The sequence below is a fragment of the Berghia stephanieae genome, chromosome 9, assembly GCF_034508935.2.
Source record: "Berghia stephanieae isolate SIO BIC M18660-M18661 chromosome 9, UCSD_Bste_1.3, whole genome shotgun sequence".
Taxonomy (NCBI): Eukaryota; Metazoa; Mollusca; class Gastropoda; order Nudibranchia; family Aeolidiidae; genus Berghia; species Berghia stephanieae.
The window spans coordinates 33,684,399-33,702,646 of record NC_088368.1 but is presented as its reverse complement, the minus strand read 5'-3'; the positions used below and the strand labels follow the sequence as shown (position 1 = coordinate 33,702,646).

Genomic DNA, 18,248 nt, shown 5'->3' with positions numbered 1-18,248 from the left:
TGATTTTGTTATTTTTAAGGGGAGGATCGACTTTTCTTAATTAACCAGTTCTCTACCGTACTCTCTGGAAAGACACGTATTTAAAATTTTGGTCAGAAAACTCGTCCTTCAAATACCGATACATTTAAATGACCCTAATCTTGGAAAAAAAAACCTCTCAAACCTGGGACCTCACGAGGTCGTTTAAATCGGTCGGTATTTGAAGGATGATTTTTCTGGCCAAATTTTTAAACACGTGTCTTTTCAGGGTACGGCAGTTAACTGGTTTAAGTTATTATAAGTAAAACATTTCTGGTCAAAATTAATGAGAAGCGTTTTGTCAGTGTATGGAAAATATTGATTCTTTGCGCTTAGTTTTTACAAAAAATCCCCCCCCCCCCCCAAAAAAAAAAACAACTTATAACATCAGCAAGCCGGATATAACGTTCCAACACAAAAAAAATCAACAAAACAAACAATATGTAACCTTAAACGTTTATAGATAGCACGGAATTGACGTCACTCAGGTCTTTGTTATTACTTTTAGCTATAATTTTTTACGAGTAGTTCTCACTAAATTTTATTTATCAGACTATAAAAGTTGAAGGTTATCCATTGTTTTGTGTGTTGGTACGTTATATCCGGCTGGTGAATGTTATGCGTTTTTTTTAACAGATAAGAGACGCACTTTTGTCGATGACTGAAATAAAAATATCCATGTATTTACATTTTTGGCCATACCTTTTTTTAAATTTACTTTTGCGGTGTCATGATACAATTCGTGACCACAGCATGGAGTGAGATGCCACGGCGATTATGATAATATGCTGGAAATAGAATATAATAGGGTTGTTAAATTCATAGTTGGAAATAGAATATAATAGGATTGTTAAATTCATAGTTGAAAGAGATTTGAGATTTTTGGCCTTGTTAATGTTTTCTTGGAGTGCAAAAAGCCAAAATTATATATTTTTGACCAACTTAACTTTTGGTTTTGGAAACGGATGCACCCGGATATAATAGCAGTTTGAGGCATGATCACCAGTAAATTCCTTCCATTTATAGAAGGAACGGAATTGACGTCATTCAGCTCTTTGTTATTGTTTATAGCCAGCCATTGTTATGATTACTTCTCACTAAATTCTACCAATCCGACTATAGATAGTTCGAAGATGACGTCACACAGGTCTTTGTTATTGTTTTTTGCCATCCGCATTTATGAGTAATGCTCACTGAACTGTATTAACCAGACTATAAACGTTCATGGATACACACAGTTTTGTGTGTGGGTCCGTTATACTTTCGGATGGCAATGTTATGAGCTTCTAAGCCAAGCGCATACTATCTATAGATAGTACGATTGGCTAAGAAGCTCACAACATTGCCATCCGGAGGTATAACGGATCAACACACAAATTTGTGTGTAACCGTGATCGTTTATAGTCAGGTTAATACAGTTTAGTGAGAATTACTCATAAACGCGGATGGCAAAAATCAATCACAAAGACCTGAGTGACGTCAAATTCGAACTATCTATAAATGTTGTGGGTAGGTACATTATATCCGGCTGGCGGATGTTATGAATTTTTAGCTAAATTCATAGCATCAAAATCTACCGGCACACAAACTGCCTTACTCTGAATAAGTACGTATTTAAAATTTTGGCCAAAATGCAAGTCCTTCAAATAGATAGTTCGAAGATGACGTCATTCAAGCCTTTGTTGTTATATTTTGCCATACGCGTTTGTGAGTTATTCTCACTGAACTGCCAGACTATAAAAGTTCATGGTTACCAGGGACGGTTGCTGGCTGTTTATTTAACAACATGACAACAGCAATTAGACTGCCATATAAAATTTCTTCCTTTGAATATCAACTGTGAAACAGTCAATAATAGAAGGATAGAAAATCCAACCTTAATGCACCACTTATCTACTCCAAAGACAAAAACATTACAAGTTGAACTGCTCTCTTTGTCGGGTTAATGGCTAATGGACTGGGATTCTTATTTATAGCATCATGGGGCTCTACTCGGTGATTGATTTGTGAAATATTCGTATTGATGATTAAAATCCATTTGAGCAAAACGAATAGCAATACAATCTAGATATTTATTGTAATTTTCTTCATTCGTATGTTTTGATTACAACAAACCTGTTCTTCCAATGATAAAACTGATATGGTTTTGATTTCTCCCAAGTCAGGCCTCAAGGTGTGCAAAACTAAATTTGCCGGCCTGACCTAGTTATTTTAGCAGTAAAGAGTATCAATTGTTTGTGGGGGGGAAGTGGATAACCGAAGTTTTAAAACAGAAGAAAGCAGTCTTTTATATAAAATACTTGGGCGGCCTGTTGACTTTTTGGCTCATGGTGGCCCCCATTACCCCACCCTCAGCTCATTGTCGGACGTCATCTCGCATCGCGTGGGGCAACAAGAAAAAGAGAGCCGTCTGTGATGATGCACAACCTTCGTATAGATAGTATGCGCTTGGCTAAGAAGCTCATAACATTGCCATCCGGAAGTATAACGGTCCAACACACAAACTCTGTGTAACCATGAACTTTTATAGTCTGGTTGAAACAGTTTAGTGAGAACAACTCACAAACGCGGATGGCAAAAACAATAACAAAGGCCTGAGTGACGTCATCTGATACAGATGACGTCACTCAGGCCTTTGTTATTGTTCTTTCTATAGATAGAATGCGGTTGGCCAAGGAGTTCACAACATTGCCATCCGGAAGTATAACGGACCAACACACAAACTCTGTGTAACCATGAACTTTTATAGTCAGGTTAATACAGTTTAGTGAGAACAACTCACAAACGCGGATGGCAAAAACAATAACAAAGGCCCGAGTGACGTCATCTTCGAACTATCTATAGTATGTATCTATCACGGCTCGGGGAGAGATGCGCGAGTGTTAACGAAAAGCAGCATATGCAAAAACTGAGACGAAAAGCAGTATCTGCTAAATGTGAAAAATGTAGGGCGGCACAAAACAACTTCGCTCAATAGACCGACCGCCAGTGATGGTTACACATAGTTTTGTGTGTTCGTCCGTTTATACTTCCGGATGGCAATGTTATGAGCTTCTTGGCCAAGCGCATACTATCTATAGATTTATCAATCCGTCGATATTTCGACGAGTTTTCTGGCTAAACTTTGAAATATTATCATTTTGACCAATCGTCTCCAAGCGGTAAAATGTCGGGTTATAATAATAATAATAAAATAATAAATTGAGCTTTATATAGCGCGATATCCACTAAATGTGCTCAAAGCGCTTTACAAGGGGTCAACAGCAACATTTAACATGTAGGACGGGATATTACAATTTTTCGGACAAAGAAAACGCTGTTAACGGCCAGGTACTCATTTTACACCTGAGTACGGTGAGAGATAGTGAGTAAAGAACCTTTTCCAAGGACCCAACTATGCGCCGAGCGCTAGGCTCGAACCCAGGACCTTCCGATCCGAAAGCGAGTGTCATACCACAAGACCACATAACCGCACAATTGAATCTTGCGGATAAAATCCAATTTTAACTGAACTCAGACAATGACGAACCAGGGTTACTACGCATTAACCAATCAGAATACTCTTTGCTATTTAGCCGTTCCATCCACGTGACTTTTTATAGATAGAATGAAGATGACGTCACTCAGGTCTTTGTTGTTGTTTTTGCTATCCACGTTTATGAGAAGTTCTCACGTAACTGTATTATCCAGACTATAAAAGTTCATGGTTACACAGAGTTTGGTGTGTTGGTCCGTTATACTTCCGGATGGCAATGTTTTGGGCTTCTTGGCCAAGCGCATACTATCTATACCCTGGGAACGAAAAAGTCTGCCAAACATCCCTTAATAGATAGAACGAAATACGCTTCAACAGTCATGTCGTCACTTCCCTCGTAATGACGCATGGTAACTTAGTAACTGGCTTAACAATGGCGGACGCCCTTATGAAACATGTCTCCGACGAGCATAAACGCGTATCCAGAGGGAAAAAAACACATTATAAATCTGATCATGTTTTGACTTTTACACATTCTGATCACAAGACATATGAAAAGTTCTAGACAGCATGAAGAATAAAAAGTACCCATTTTCTTTGTTTAGAACCACGATGGCCGCCGTTGCTGGGCGACGTGACATCAGATTATTGAATCCAATTGACGTCAAACAGCTTTTTGTTGTTGTTGTTGTTAGAGATCCATTTTAATGATTTTTATCCACTAATCTCTATCGATCAGACTAAAACCGTGCAAGGTAACATGGTCTGGTGTTGGTGCATTATCCTAATGGCGGATATTTGGACTATTTTAGATAAACACATAGCACCAATTCTCATCGGGCTACTACAACGAAATAGGGGTCAATCAGATTTTCAAAAAACTCACACGACGCAAGTATGGAGCTTGTAATAGCTGTGATTGCAGACTTGAACATTTAGATCGGGGACTATATTTTAATAGGGCCTTACAAAGCCCATTAAGGCAACATGAATAGGTAGTATGCGCTCGTCTAAGAAGCTCACAACATTGCCATCCGGAAATATAACTGACCAATACACAAAACTATGTGTAAGCTTTAACGTACATAGTCTTGTTAATACAATTTAGTGAGAATTACTCAAAAACGCGGATGGCAAAAAAACAATAACAAAGGCCCCGAATGACGTCAACTTCATTCTATCTATAGATAGTATGCGCTTGGCTAAGAAGCTCCAACATTGCCATCCGGAAGTATAACAGACCAACGCACAAAACTGTGTGTAACCATGAACGTTTCTAGACTGGTTAATACAGTTTAATGAGAATTACTCATAAACGCGGATGGCAAAAAAAAAAACAATAATGAAGACCCGAGTGACGTCAACTTCATTCTATCTATAGCGTTTGAGATGGATTTGTGGATGACGTCGGTCGACCGGTAACTCGGTACCCTTCGAACATTGCGATGGGTCAGCCCTACAGTTTCTGAACGTTTATCGAGTTATATTTCTACACACTGATAGGGAAATTGGGGAGGGGGGGAGTGGCCGAGTGGTTAAGTCATTGCACTGTGACCCGGAAGGACCCCGGTTCGAGCCCCGCTTTAGGCACTTTCGTTTTTTTCCTTGAACAAGATTATTAATCCCCCCCCCCCCAATTTGCTCACTTGGACAACATGGGCGATTCCTGTTGACATCAGGCATCTTGTTTGAGGAGTTATCTATATTCCTTCGTGGAATGCCAAGGCGACAATGTCTTATGATGCCGTGGCGGAAAAGGCATTTTTTTTTATAAGGAAAGAGGGAACTAAAGAAGGATATCAAAATACTGGTTGAATCTCCTGGAAAATGTGAAACCAGACTATGAACGTTCAAGGTTAATTGCGCATAGTCTTGTGTGTTCGTCCGTTTTACTTCCGGATGGCAATGTTATGAGCTTCTTAGCCAAGCGCATACTATCTATAGATAGTTCGAAGTTGACATCACTCAGGTCTTTGTTTTTGTTTTTTGCCATCCGCGTTTATGAGTAATTCTCACTAAACTGTATTAACCAGACTATAAACGATCATGATTACACACAGTTTTGTGTGTTGGTCAGTTATACTTCCGGATGGCAATGTTATGAACCTCTTAGCCAAGCGTATACTATCTATAGATGTAAGAAATCGATTAAGCAAGTCATTTTTATCTGTTGTTTTCTCAGTAAATTCTATGAATCAGACTTCAACATAGTTTGTGTGTTGGTACGTTATTACCAGCTGGCGAAAATTAGTGAGCACGAGCCTTTTGACTATAGATAGAATGCGCTTGGCCAAGGAGTTCACAACATTGCCATCCGGAAGTATAACGCACCAACACACAAACTCTGTGTAACCATGAACGTTTATAGTCAGTTTAATACAGTTTAGTGAGAACAACTCACAAACGCGGATGGCAAAAAACAATAACAAAGGCCTGAGTGACGTCATCTTCGAACTATCTATACGCACAGCATCAACAGATAGATTGCGCTTGTCCAAGGAGTTCACAACATTGCCATCCGGAAGTATAACGCACCAACACAAAAACTCTGTGTAACTATGAACTTTTATAGTCTGGTTAATACAGTTTAGTGAGAACAACTCACAAACGCGGATGGCAAAAACAATAACAAAGGCCTGAGTGACGTCATCTGCATACTATCTATAGATAGTGTACGCTTGGCTAAGAAGTAAGAAGCAGCTCACAACATTGCCATCCGGAAATATAACGGACAAACACACAAAACTATGTATAGATAGTATGCAGATGACGTCACTCAGGCCTTTGTTATGGTTTTTGCCATCCGCGTTTGTGAGTTGTTCTCACTAAACTGTATTGACCAGACTATAAAAGTTCATGGTTACGCAGAGTTTGTGTGTTGGTCGGTTATACTTCCGGATGGCAATGTTGTGAACTCCTTGGCCAAGAGCATTCTATCTATAACCGTAAACGTTTATAGTCTGGTTAATACAGTTAAGTGAGACATACTCACAAACATAAAGGCAAAAAACAATAACAAAGGCCTGAGTGACGTCATCTTTGTTCTATCTATTAAAATTCATGATTACACAGTTGTGTGTTGGTTCGTTATTCTTTCGGACGGCAATGTTGTGTGCATCCATAGCTAACCAGGCATAGCAACAAGTGGTCAAGGTAGAATCATGAGGAGTCGAAATAAATAAAATCCATTAACACCAATTTCTTGATGCTATGTGATTAGGTAGAATACTCACAACATCTGCACGCAAGATGAAACATGCCAACATGCAAAAGTGTTTATGGTCTATAGATAGTACGCGCTTGGCTAAGAAGCTCATAACATTGCCATCCGGAAGTATAAGGGACCAACACACAAAGCTGTGTGTATCCATGAACGTTTATAGTCGGGTTAATACAGTTCAGTGAACATTACTCATAAACGAGGATGGCAAAAAACAATAACAAAGACCTGAGTGACGTCATCTTCGAACTATCTATAGGGAAGAAATGTCGTGGCATCAAACCCTCTACTCTTTCATTCCTAAATCCTTGGGTGTGTTTGTGTATTTAACCAGTCCTCCGGAGTGCTTATAATAGGGTACAACAGTCGTGACGTCACTTCCTCCGTAATGACGTATAGTAACTTAGTAACTGGTTCTAAACTATCGGAACAATGGCGGACGCCCTGATGGAATACTTCTCCGACGAGCATAAAAGTGTATCCAGAGAAGAAAAGCATTATAAATCTGATCATGTTTTGACTTTTATAAATTCTGATCACATGACATGTGAAAAAGTTCTAGCCTGCATGGAGAATAAAAAGTAACGATTTTCTTTGTTTAGAACTAAGCTGCTGGTTGATGGGCGGACGTGACGTCAGACTATTGAATCCTATTAGTAGGTTACGTAAAGGTGACAAAACTATTTCAGTAGCAGGATGTAGAGGCAGATTCTTAGGATTACGTTTCGTAAAAGAGCGAGGATGGTTGATCATTATTCACGACCAGGATCTATTTAGGTGAGAAAATTAGATACCATCACTCCTACACAAGAAAATAAATTATACAAGGTAAGCATTCAGTCCTCCGAAATGTTTGTTTTGCTTTTTTAAAAATGAGAACTAATCTCCGAATTGGCTGTCAAAGTTGATATTTTTTTTTAATCACTTGAGATTTTACATCGAGTAATATCCACTAAACGCGCACAAGGCGCTTTACAAAGAGTCCCTGACCAACAGCAACACGTAGCATGAAGAACCAGACATGATGCCTGTTTTCCGACAGAGACAACGCTGTTAACAGCCATGTACTATTATACAACTGAGCACGCTGAGAAAATGTGAATCAAGAGCCTTTTCCAAGGACACAACTACGCGCTCGAACCCAGGACCTTCCGATCGGAAAGAGAGGGTCATACCACCAAGACCACATAGCCACAGAGTGGCGTTAATTGACTTCGTTAGTTCTTGTACTCATTTTCATCGTGTTGATTTTTGATTTTTAAAAAGTTATTTTTTCCCCCTCTGTTCAATTCGCATTGGAGGTTCACTTGCAAAGGGACCAAGATCGATCTCTGGTGTAGTCGATATTTTTAAAAGACACCCCCCCCCCTCCCCGTATACCCAGCAGTAAATGGGTAGCTTGATCTGTTAGAACTAGCGGAAAGTACTTTCCAACAGATTAACGTCCTCTCCAAAGGGTAAATAAATAACAATGTGAAATTGAATGTAAACTTCAATTTAATTCCAAAAACAGATGGAATGGACGTTTCGGGTTTCCCCTTTATCAACAAACAGGATGAATGAAACACAACAGATGAATGAGATTATGTGGTAGTGGCAATGTTAAGATGAATAAACAAAACGTTGATGTTCATTTCGCATTGGGGGTTCAGTTGGTAGAGCAATCGCTTCACTTGCAAAAGAACCAATATTTTTTGTAATTAAATTGAAGCTTACATTCAATTTCACATTGTCATTTATTTCTTCGAGCTTCGAGCAGCAACATTTACATTATCCAAAGGGTAGCAAGAAGTTGCTATTGTCCGTCCCACGCTATAGAAACGGGGATAAACTCCGGCTCCATGAGCCTAATGCCTCTGACGGATTCCTTTTATTTTCATTTCGCTTTGTAGCATATTGTTGACACCACGGGTTATAAAAAAGATTGCCAAAGCAATGGTCATGCGAATGGCTGCCTCTATTCTCATCCCCCCCCCCCCCACCCCCGGCCGATTGGATTACCGAAAAAAACGTCGCCGGCTTTTTGCGATTTGGATTTGATTGATTTTTTTTTTTTTAATTGTGCAACTTGTGACAAGAAACTTAACAAATTACTGCATTACAACCTTTGGATTAAACATACAACAATTGTGGACTACTATTATGAAGACTAGCATTCCTAGACTAAGGGGATGAGAATAGTCACTTCCCATGCGAATATATGTGAACTGGGTTTTCCCTCCTCTGGGTTCGTGACGTCTTGAAAAGATAAGATAACATTATTATTTGATTCTTTTATCTCCTGTTTAACAGCTTTGCTGTGTGAGACTCTCTTTTTCTCTCTCTCTCTCTCTCTCTCTCTCTCTCTCTCTCTCTCTCTCTCTCTCTCTCTCACACACACACACACACACATACATACATACATACATACACACAGACACACATACATATATAATATACATTTTTTTCAATACGTGTTTTTCCAGATTATGGCAGTTACCTGGTACTTCAGGATCTAGAAAATTCCCACTACTTATTCATTTTATTGTGTTCAGCACAATCAAAGAGATTTTGTTTTATACTAATCAGTCGAGTACATTTGAAAGCACAAAAATCTAAGCATTACTTAAAAATACTCTGCAAGATAGATTATAACCAAAGGCGACTGTCAAGATCAACTCCAACCATTTTTTTTTAATAAAGGGGGTTCCAAAACAAACATAAAAAACTATCCAAAAAGCATAACAAATCAATTTTTAAAAAAAAACAACAAACAAAACAATAAAAGTAACCACAAATAAAAAACCTAAAAAAAAAGAAAAAAAAAAGATAGAAAGACACAAATCATAACAAAGCCCCATACAGTGGCAATTTAAAATGTCTCGCAATTCACGTCACATCGACTGCTATTTGCCCTCTCTACCTGTGATACGTGACCAGTCGTATCAAAACGTTATTAGAAAGTTAACGATTACGTTCCCCGAGCCTAAACGATCTACCAACGACGAGAGAGAAAACCAGCGTCTGTCCTCGGACGTCGGAGAAACGTAATCTTTAACTTGCTGCTATGTCGGGTATAATTTTTAATCCCTAAAATTGTATTTTGGGCACGACTAATATGCTAAAAATGCATAAATGAGTCAATCTCTCTCTCTCTCTCTCTCTCTCTCTCTCTCTCTCTCTCTCTCTCTCTCTCTCTCTCTCTCTCTCTCTCTCTCTCTCTCTCGCTCGTTCTCTTCAACTCTCACTCTCTCACACACACACAATCTCTCTCTCTCTCTCTCTCTCTCTCTCTCTCTCTCTCTCTCTCTCTCTCTCTCTCTCTCTCTCTCTCACACACACACACACACACACACTCTCTCTCTCTCTCTCTTTCCGCCTCTGATACACACACACACACACACACACACACACCTTTCTGTCCTTCAACATCTTCACTCTCTCCTTCACTTCCCCCCCCCCCAGCCCCCCAGCCCCCACCCACTTTCCGCCCTTTTTATTTCCCAAAGGCCAAAACGTTGTATATGTGTGAGTTGTCTCAATATACGGCAACCAATGCAATATCTAATTAATATGATCATTTTTAATTTCAACTCATTTTACACCCTTTAAAAAATTCATAAAAACGATGAAATTTCCTTTATTCATTTCCAAGGGAAAAATTGTTTTTAGAGTCTATTTAAATTTCAATTCTAGACAGCAATAACCCAGGCGTTAGCCGCAGTGCAGAGTCCCAAAGTGAGCTAAGGAAGGGAGATTTGCTGAAGGCCACACAACGCCGCGGGGACTTGAACTACGTCGATATATTCTTGGTAAAAAAATGATGAACAATAGTTATGAATGTAACAGCTTCGTAAAAAAAAATATCAAAATACAAAACACGAAACTTTAGGGCTCAAAATCCCTTTTCAGCCAATGACAATAACAATAAAAACATTGATAGATCACTTAAAATCCAAGAAGGCGGGAGAGAAATATTTAGCCTGCAAGTAATAAGATCTTGAACTGTTCCGTGTTTGGTATTTTATTTTTTTATTAATTCTTCATAACTTTGTATAGTCTAGACCACTTCGTACCTTCTTTGTGCGGCTATGTGGTCGTCTTGTGGTATGATCGGAAGGTCTTGGGTTCGAGTCCCGAGCGGCGCATAGCTGAATCCTTAGAAAAGGCTCTTTACTCACATTCTCTCACCGTACTCAGGGGTAAAATAAGTACCTGGCTTTTAACAGCGTTATCTCTGTCCGAAAAAAAAATGTAATATCGTCCTACATGTCAAGCCTTACTGTTGGCTTGAGACCCCTTGTAAAACACTTTCAGCTCGTTTAGTGGACATTGTTCTATATAAATGCTCTAGTTTTTTTTTAATTTCTTATCTAGGCAGGAAGTAACATTCCTTTCCTCTGTCTCGTGCGGCCGCCCCATTCTGACATGATACCAAATTGCCGCGGTTGGTTACATACAATACAACATGGGAACAACGGGATAATATTAGGATTGGATCGAATAGTCTTCAACAGTCGTATCGTCACTTCCTTCCTAATGACGTATGGTAACTTAGTAACACTGGCTCTAAACTATCGGAACAATGGCGGACGCCGTATGAAATATTTCTCCGGCGAGCTTAAACGCGTATCCAGAGAAAAAAACAAACTTTTACACATTCTGATAACAAGGCATGTGAAAAGGGAATGAAAAGTTATAGCCAGCATGAAGAATAAAAAGGAATGATTTTCTTTGTTTAGAACCAAGATGGCCGCCGTTGCCGGGCGCGTGACATCAGACTACTGAATCCAATTGCAGTTAAAAGTTGCGCTCCATTAAATCTAATAATAATAAAATTAATAATTATATAATAATAATAATAATAATAATAATAATAATAATAATAATAATAATAATAATAATAAAATAAGAAGAAGAAGAAGAAGAAGAAGAAGAAGAAGAAGAAGAAGAAGAAGAAGAAGAAGAAGAAGAAGAAGAAGAAGAAGAAGAAGAAGAAGAAGAAGAATAGTAATAATGTTAATAGTAATAAGAAGAAGAAGAAGAAGAAGAAGAAGAAGAAGAAGAAGAAGAAGAAGAAGAAGAAGAAGAAGAAGAAGAAGAAGAAGAAGAAGAAGAAGAAGAAGAAGAAGAAGAAGAAGAATATCAAAAAGCACAGAGAGTAATAAATTGTGTAGATATTGCCTCGATAAAAGCAAGCACTTACCTTTCCGCCTGTACGTTCATTGTTCTATCCATTAAGTTAAATCTTACCCCAGACGCCATCGACTTGCTGTCATCAACACGGAAAATGCAATTTAACTGTAGCTAACCCAATCCGAGAAGATATTTTAGCTTTTAACAATCCACTGCATCAAACTTCTAGCATATCGGGATTGTGATGACAAAAAACTGGTTCCTATCTCATTGGAAATGTAAAACCAATCTTCCGGAGGACTGGAGACATACTTCGTGTAATTGATTTTTTTGGGGTTCAGAATGATAATTTCATAAATTCTTGTATAAATAAATTCGAGCGAGTTTTTATAAAGCGCATTATCCACTAAACGTGCTCAAATCGCGTTACAAGGTGTCCATAGCTAACAACAGGACTTAACATGTAGGACGAGACATAACGGCTGTTAGGCGATATTACATTATTTTTTTCGGACAGAGACTATGCTGTTAACCTCCAGATATCAATTTTAAACCTGACTACGATGAGAGAATTGAGTAAAAGGATTAGAACCCAGCGTCTTCCGATCCGAAGGCGAGTGTCATACAACTAAACCACTTAGCCGCACAAATATATTCTGGTCGTCAATTGGATTCAGTAGTCTGATGTCACGCGCCCGGCAACGGCGGCCATCTTTGTTCTAAACAAAGAATACCATTACTTTTTATTCTTCTTGCTGGCTAGAACTTTTCATTCCCTTTTCATATGCCTTGTGATCAGAATGTGTAAAAGTCAAAACATGATCAAATTGATGGGGGTTTTTTCCTCTGGATACGCGCTTAAGCTCGTCGGAGAAATATTTCATACGGCGTCCGCCATTGTTCCGATAGTTTAGAGCCAGTGTTACTAAGTTACCATACGTCATTAGGAAGGAAGTGACGTTACGACTGTTGAAGACTATAAAGACCGTCCATCCTCGTTTTTTTTTACATCCAGTAATCCTTAGAATCTGCCATATACGTCCAGCCACTAAAATAGTTATGCATGCCACCCTATGATTCAATATGTAACCTATTTATTATTAGTCCTCTACAAACGACTAGTTACATAAACACATTTCTAAGAATTTTGGAACCGGAAAACTGGAAGGTATGACGTCATGACTTTTCTTTCCTATTACTTTGATCTCACACTGCAAGTCATTTCTACTTTTGAAAGAACGGAGTCGACGTCTCGCGGCTCTTTGTTATTGTTTGTTTTTTGTTGTTTTTTTTTTTTTTGGGGGGGGGGGGGGGGAGGGGGGTTTACCACCAGTGGACAGGTAGATAACCACTACATCAATCGCCATAATGTAAACAAAGGCAATGATTGGAAGACACAGTAAAGTACACAGGTTTTACAATCGGTGGTATGTGTGTTAAAGCAAAATACCTACTATTCTACTATTTTACCGCTTCATTAATGGAACTAACACAGAAAACTATGTGTAAATTTAAACGCTCAAAATCTGATCGAGAAAATTGTATTATAACTAGATAGTCACCCATTTGGCGGGGGAAAAAAACCAATAACAATGATCAGAGAGAGAGGTCGATTTCATTCACGTTACTGTTTATAGATAGTATGCAGATGGCGTCACTCAGGCCTTTGTTATTATTTTTGCCATCCGCGTTTGTGAGTTGTTCTCACTAAACTGTATTAACCAGACTATAAAAGTTCATGGTTACACAGAGTTTGTGTGTTGGTCCTTTATACTTCCGGATGGCAATGTTGTGAACTCCTTGGCCAAGCGCATTCTATCTATAAACAACCAACTTTGTTTTATCCGAGAACGTGTGAGGTTGTGTCACAAATTCCATAATTTGATTGGTCAAAAATCTCCGGGTTAATGGGAGCGATCTATATTCATGTTTTCGTCCAATCACATTATTTGTTGCGGTCCAACGATTGGATATTTCTTAACTAATGTAATCACGCTGCTTTGTTTACAAAAGTTATAAACATACCAATGTGTCAAGCTGAACCAAACGACCAATCGTGATGTTAGATATTTAAAAAGCTGTGAACACTTTTCACAAAGTAGGTCACTTTGAGCACATTTTGCAATGTGACCATGGAAAGTTAATATTTGAGCCCGCTTTGTGGATATTTCGCTATTTAAAAGCTCAATTTTTGGAGGGTTTAAAAAAAACTATCTACGGATTATACATTGTCCGGAGGACTGGTTACACATTTCCAAGGAGCTTTGAACTGGAAAAAAGGAAGATGTGACGTCACGACTTCTCTGCCCAATTCTATCACTTCGAAGGAGGAAGATGTCGTCACTCAGCTATTCATCATTATTTTAGACACCCTATTAGTGATTAGTTCTCACTAAATTATATCAATCATACTAAAAACAATAAAGGTTACACAGTATTGGGTGTTTGTATATTTAACTTGTCTGGCGGATGTTGTGAGTATTCTACCGAAACACATAACATCAATATTAATTTTTCAACAAAGCTTTGACATGACGTCAGTAATTCTGCTGTGATGAGGGATTAAAACAGTTCCTTAAGATCAATTCAAAATCGAATTAATGTGTATTAATGCATAATCCTTTATTGACAACAATATGCATCATGGTTTCACACTAGGAAGTTCCCTGACAGTTAAAATGCATGGTGATGGATGGCCGCTTTTTTGTTTGTATTCATTTATCCCTTTCATTACAACCATAGTATGAAAATCGTCACATTCGTTACGATGCAACCGACAATTTTCTCATTCTGATTTTTATTGGACATCACAAAATCTAAAGAAATGATTTGATTACATATATAAATATCAAACACTGTGTTGTAGAGCTCGTTCTGCCGAACATTATGTACTTGTTACTTTTTTGTTTGAATAAAAAAAAAGTCTATTTTGTGTTGAGTGGGCTTGAAGTTTCGGGAGAAATTATAAAAATGGCTGGTAAGGAGAGAGTTTTATAAACTCTTTCAGACGAACTGAGGATGGCAGGACACGCTCGGGAGGCTACCAAGAATATGGCCAAGGACAGAAGCAGATGGTGGACGCTCGTAAAGGCCCGATGTTCCATATGGAGCGAAGAGTATTAACTCACTCAACCCTAACAGCGATTATACCCGTAGTTTATCCGGGTTACTTTTATACCCCATGCCTATTTATTACATTTTTCTGAGACAAATTATAGGCGTTGTATCAAAGCTGATGTTTTTAGGTGTGTTTTTTTTTTTTTTTGCATGTTAATGGTATTATATAAAAACATTCTACGTACATGCTCCTTTTTTTAATATAATTTTTTTCCAATTTCGAAAAGTAGCAAAAATATCTAGGGATTGAGTGAGTTAAGTCAAATATAGCGCAAGATCTAGTGCACGTACTCAAAGGGGTCCCTAGCCAATAGCAACATTTAAATTGTAGGGTGGAGAGAAAGATTAAGTGAAATAATGTGACTCTTATATTAGGGAACAACACGAAACGAGCGGCTTTTCGGCCTTTGACCTTCTTCAAGTTAACATATAATTTAACACATTTTGTGTTTACTTGAAGAAGGCCAAAGGCCGAAACGTCGTTTGTTTTGTGTTGTTCCCTTAATATATGAGTCACATTTACTCACTTTATCCTTCTCTCCATCGTGTTGGCTCATTTAGGCACCTCTAGTCTTTGGTTTAACTTGTAGGACGGGACATGACGCCTATTAGCGATAGCGATTTCGTGCATGCCAAGCTGACTTGAACAATAAATAGATACATAATTAAATAAATAAATAAATAAAAACTTGAGAATTTATATAGAGCAATATCCAATTTATGTGACCAGCCAGGGCGCTTTACAAAGAGCCCCTAGCCAGCAGCAATAATTAACATGACGCCTGTTGGATGATATTACTATTGTTTCGGAGAGAGACAACGCTGTTAACGCCCAAGTACTCATTTTACATAATATGAGAACAGTGAGCAAATGTGATTATTGATCTTTTTCAATGACTTAAGTAAGCGCGCTCATAACGGGACACGAACCTTGAACCTTTCGGTCAGTAGTCGAATGTTCCAAATTTTCCACAATCACTGTCACCCAACCCGTCGCTGATTCCACTGAATATTGCTTTACTTTTTTGTGTGGATAAGATGAGACATTGAGCCACCGAGCCATACGTGAAGATATTAATACTATACGATAAATAGAACATTATGATTCAAGGTTAAAACTAGAATACAAGCAAAAAGTCAACCCGGATATAAAATTGTTTTGAGACGATTGGTCACATATAAATGCTATGCTTTAGTTAAAATGCTCACACCATCCTCCAGCCGGATGTATGATACCAACACATAGTATTTATGTGTAACCTTAAACATTTATAGTCTGATATAATTGAATGAGAAGTAATCAGTAGAATGGATGTCTAAAACAATAACAAAGAAATGAGCGACGTCAATTTCGTTCCTTCAATAGATAGAAAGAAGTTGACATCACTCAGGTCTTTTTTTTTCTTTTTTTTTTTGCGATCCACCTTTAAGAGTAATTTTCACTAAACTGTATTAACCAGGCTATAGATAGAATGCGCTTGGCCAAGGAGTTCACAACATTGCCATCCGGAAGTATAACGGACCAACACACAAACTCTGTGTAACCATGAACTTTTATAGTCTGGTTAATACAGTTTAGTGAGAATAACTGACAAACGCAGATGGCAAAAACAATAACAAAGGCCTGAGTGACGTCATATGCATACTATCTATAAACGTTAAAGGTCACACATTGTTTTGTGCCTTGGTCCGAATGGCAATGTTGTGAGTATCTTATCCAAGCGAACAGTATCGATAGATAACATTTTAATAATGAGTGTCTGCTGGCTTAAAAATAATTGATAATATTGATACTATCATTACACTCGATTAAAACGACCTTCGTCTTGTCAAAAACTCTCAAACCTGTGACTTCCGAAAGACCCAGGTTTGAGAGTTTTTGACAAGATGATCGTCATTTGTAATCGATCGATATATATAAATTAAATGAAGGACGTGTTTTCAGGCAAAAATCTTAACACGTTTTTTTCCAGTGTACGATATGACGAACGGATGCAGAAAAAGGTACTCGGTACTGATAATACTCTTTAAAATAAAAGGGGCTTAACGCGCTTTACAAGGGGTTCCAAAACCAACAGCACCCCATAACACTCAGGACGAGACCTGACATAATGTACCAAATCACAAAACTTTGTGTAACCTTAAACGTTTATAGATAGTATGCGCTTGGCTTAGAAGCTTACAAATTGCCATCCTGGAATATAACGGACCAACACACAAAAATATGTGTAACCTTGAACGTTATAATCTGGTTAATACAGTTTAGTGAGAATTACTCATAAACGCGGATGACAAAAAGCAATAACAAAGAACTGAGTGACGTCAACTTCATGAGTCTGATTGATAGAATTTATAGACAACTACTCATAAAAATGAGTAACAATAAAAAAAAAACAATAAAAAATAGTTGAGTGACATCCATTTAGTTCCTTCTATTGTGTTCTGACGCTTCCCTGCTCACTTTATTTCTTCTTATTATTATTATCAACATGCTGCTCTACTCATTTTTTATGAATTAATATTCGCCCTTTTAAAAAAAATCCCACAATACAATGCCAACAAAATTTAAGTGAGAAAACGATGACTAGAATTGCCTCAGTGAACACCGACGATTTTGCGTGAATAATTTAATAAATTTCCTTTTCTTCATTCCTGACGAAAACTGTTATTGCTTTATTCTATGCGACAACTTTAATATTCCAAGCCAAATCACCAGTGCGGAACCGACGCAATGTTTTGTCTCATTTATTATTCCCGTAACTTGGTGGATCATATTTAACCAGCTAACTGTTGTTCTCTTGAAAAAACGCAATTATAAGATTTGGCCAGAACACTCGTCCCTCAAATAATGGTCGATTTAAATTATCCTCACCTTGGGAAAAACTCTCAAACATGGGACCAAGCAAGATCTCACATTTGACAATGTTTGTCAAGACGAGGGTCATTTAAACCGATTGATATTTGTAGGACGAGTTTATTGGCCAAATTTTCAAATTCGCATTTTTCCAGAGCACGACATTTAACTCGTTAGCAGCAGTGGTGCGGCTTTTTGGTCTTGCCATATGACATTTACTTTAGGATCGATAGATGAGTACGGACCTTTAACATCGCTGTATCTGTCGAAGATAAGATTATTATAAAATTCGTGATGAGCGTCACGCCCCAGTATTCTACATGCTAAATATTGTTGTTTGCTTCGGCTCCCTTGAAAGGCCCCTCAGCACCTTAAGTGGATATTACGTTATTGACGCTATGCGTTAGGTAAAATACTCGCATCCACCATCCGGATATAACTTACCAACA

At 38.1% G+C, this 18,248-nt stretch overlaps 1 protein-coding gene across 2 annotated transcripts in view; it reads left to right on the top strand.

Annotated features, from left to right (window-relative positions):
- The window catches only part of LOC144980094 (uncharacterized), a 344,852-nt gene that overhangs the window by 46,412 nt on the left and 280,192 nt on the right, over positions 1–18,248 (top strand). The window lies entirely within an intron of this gene.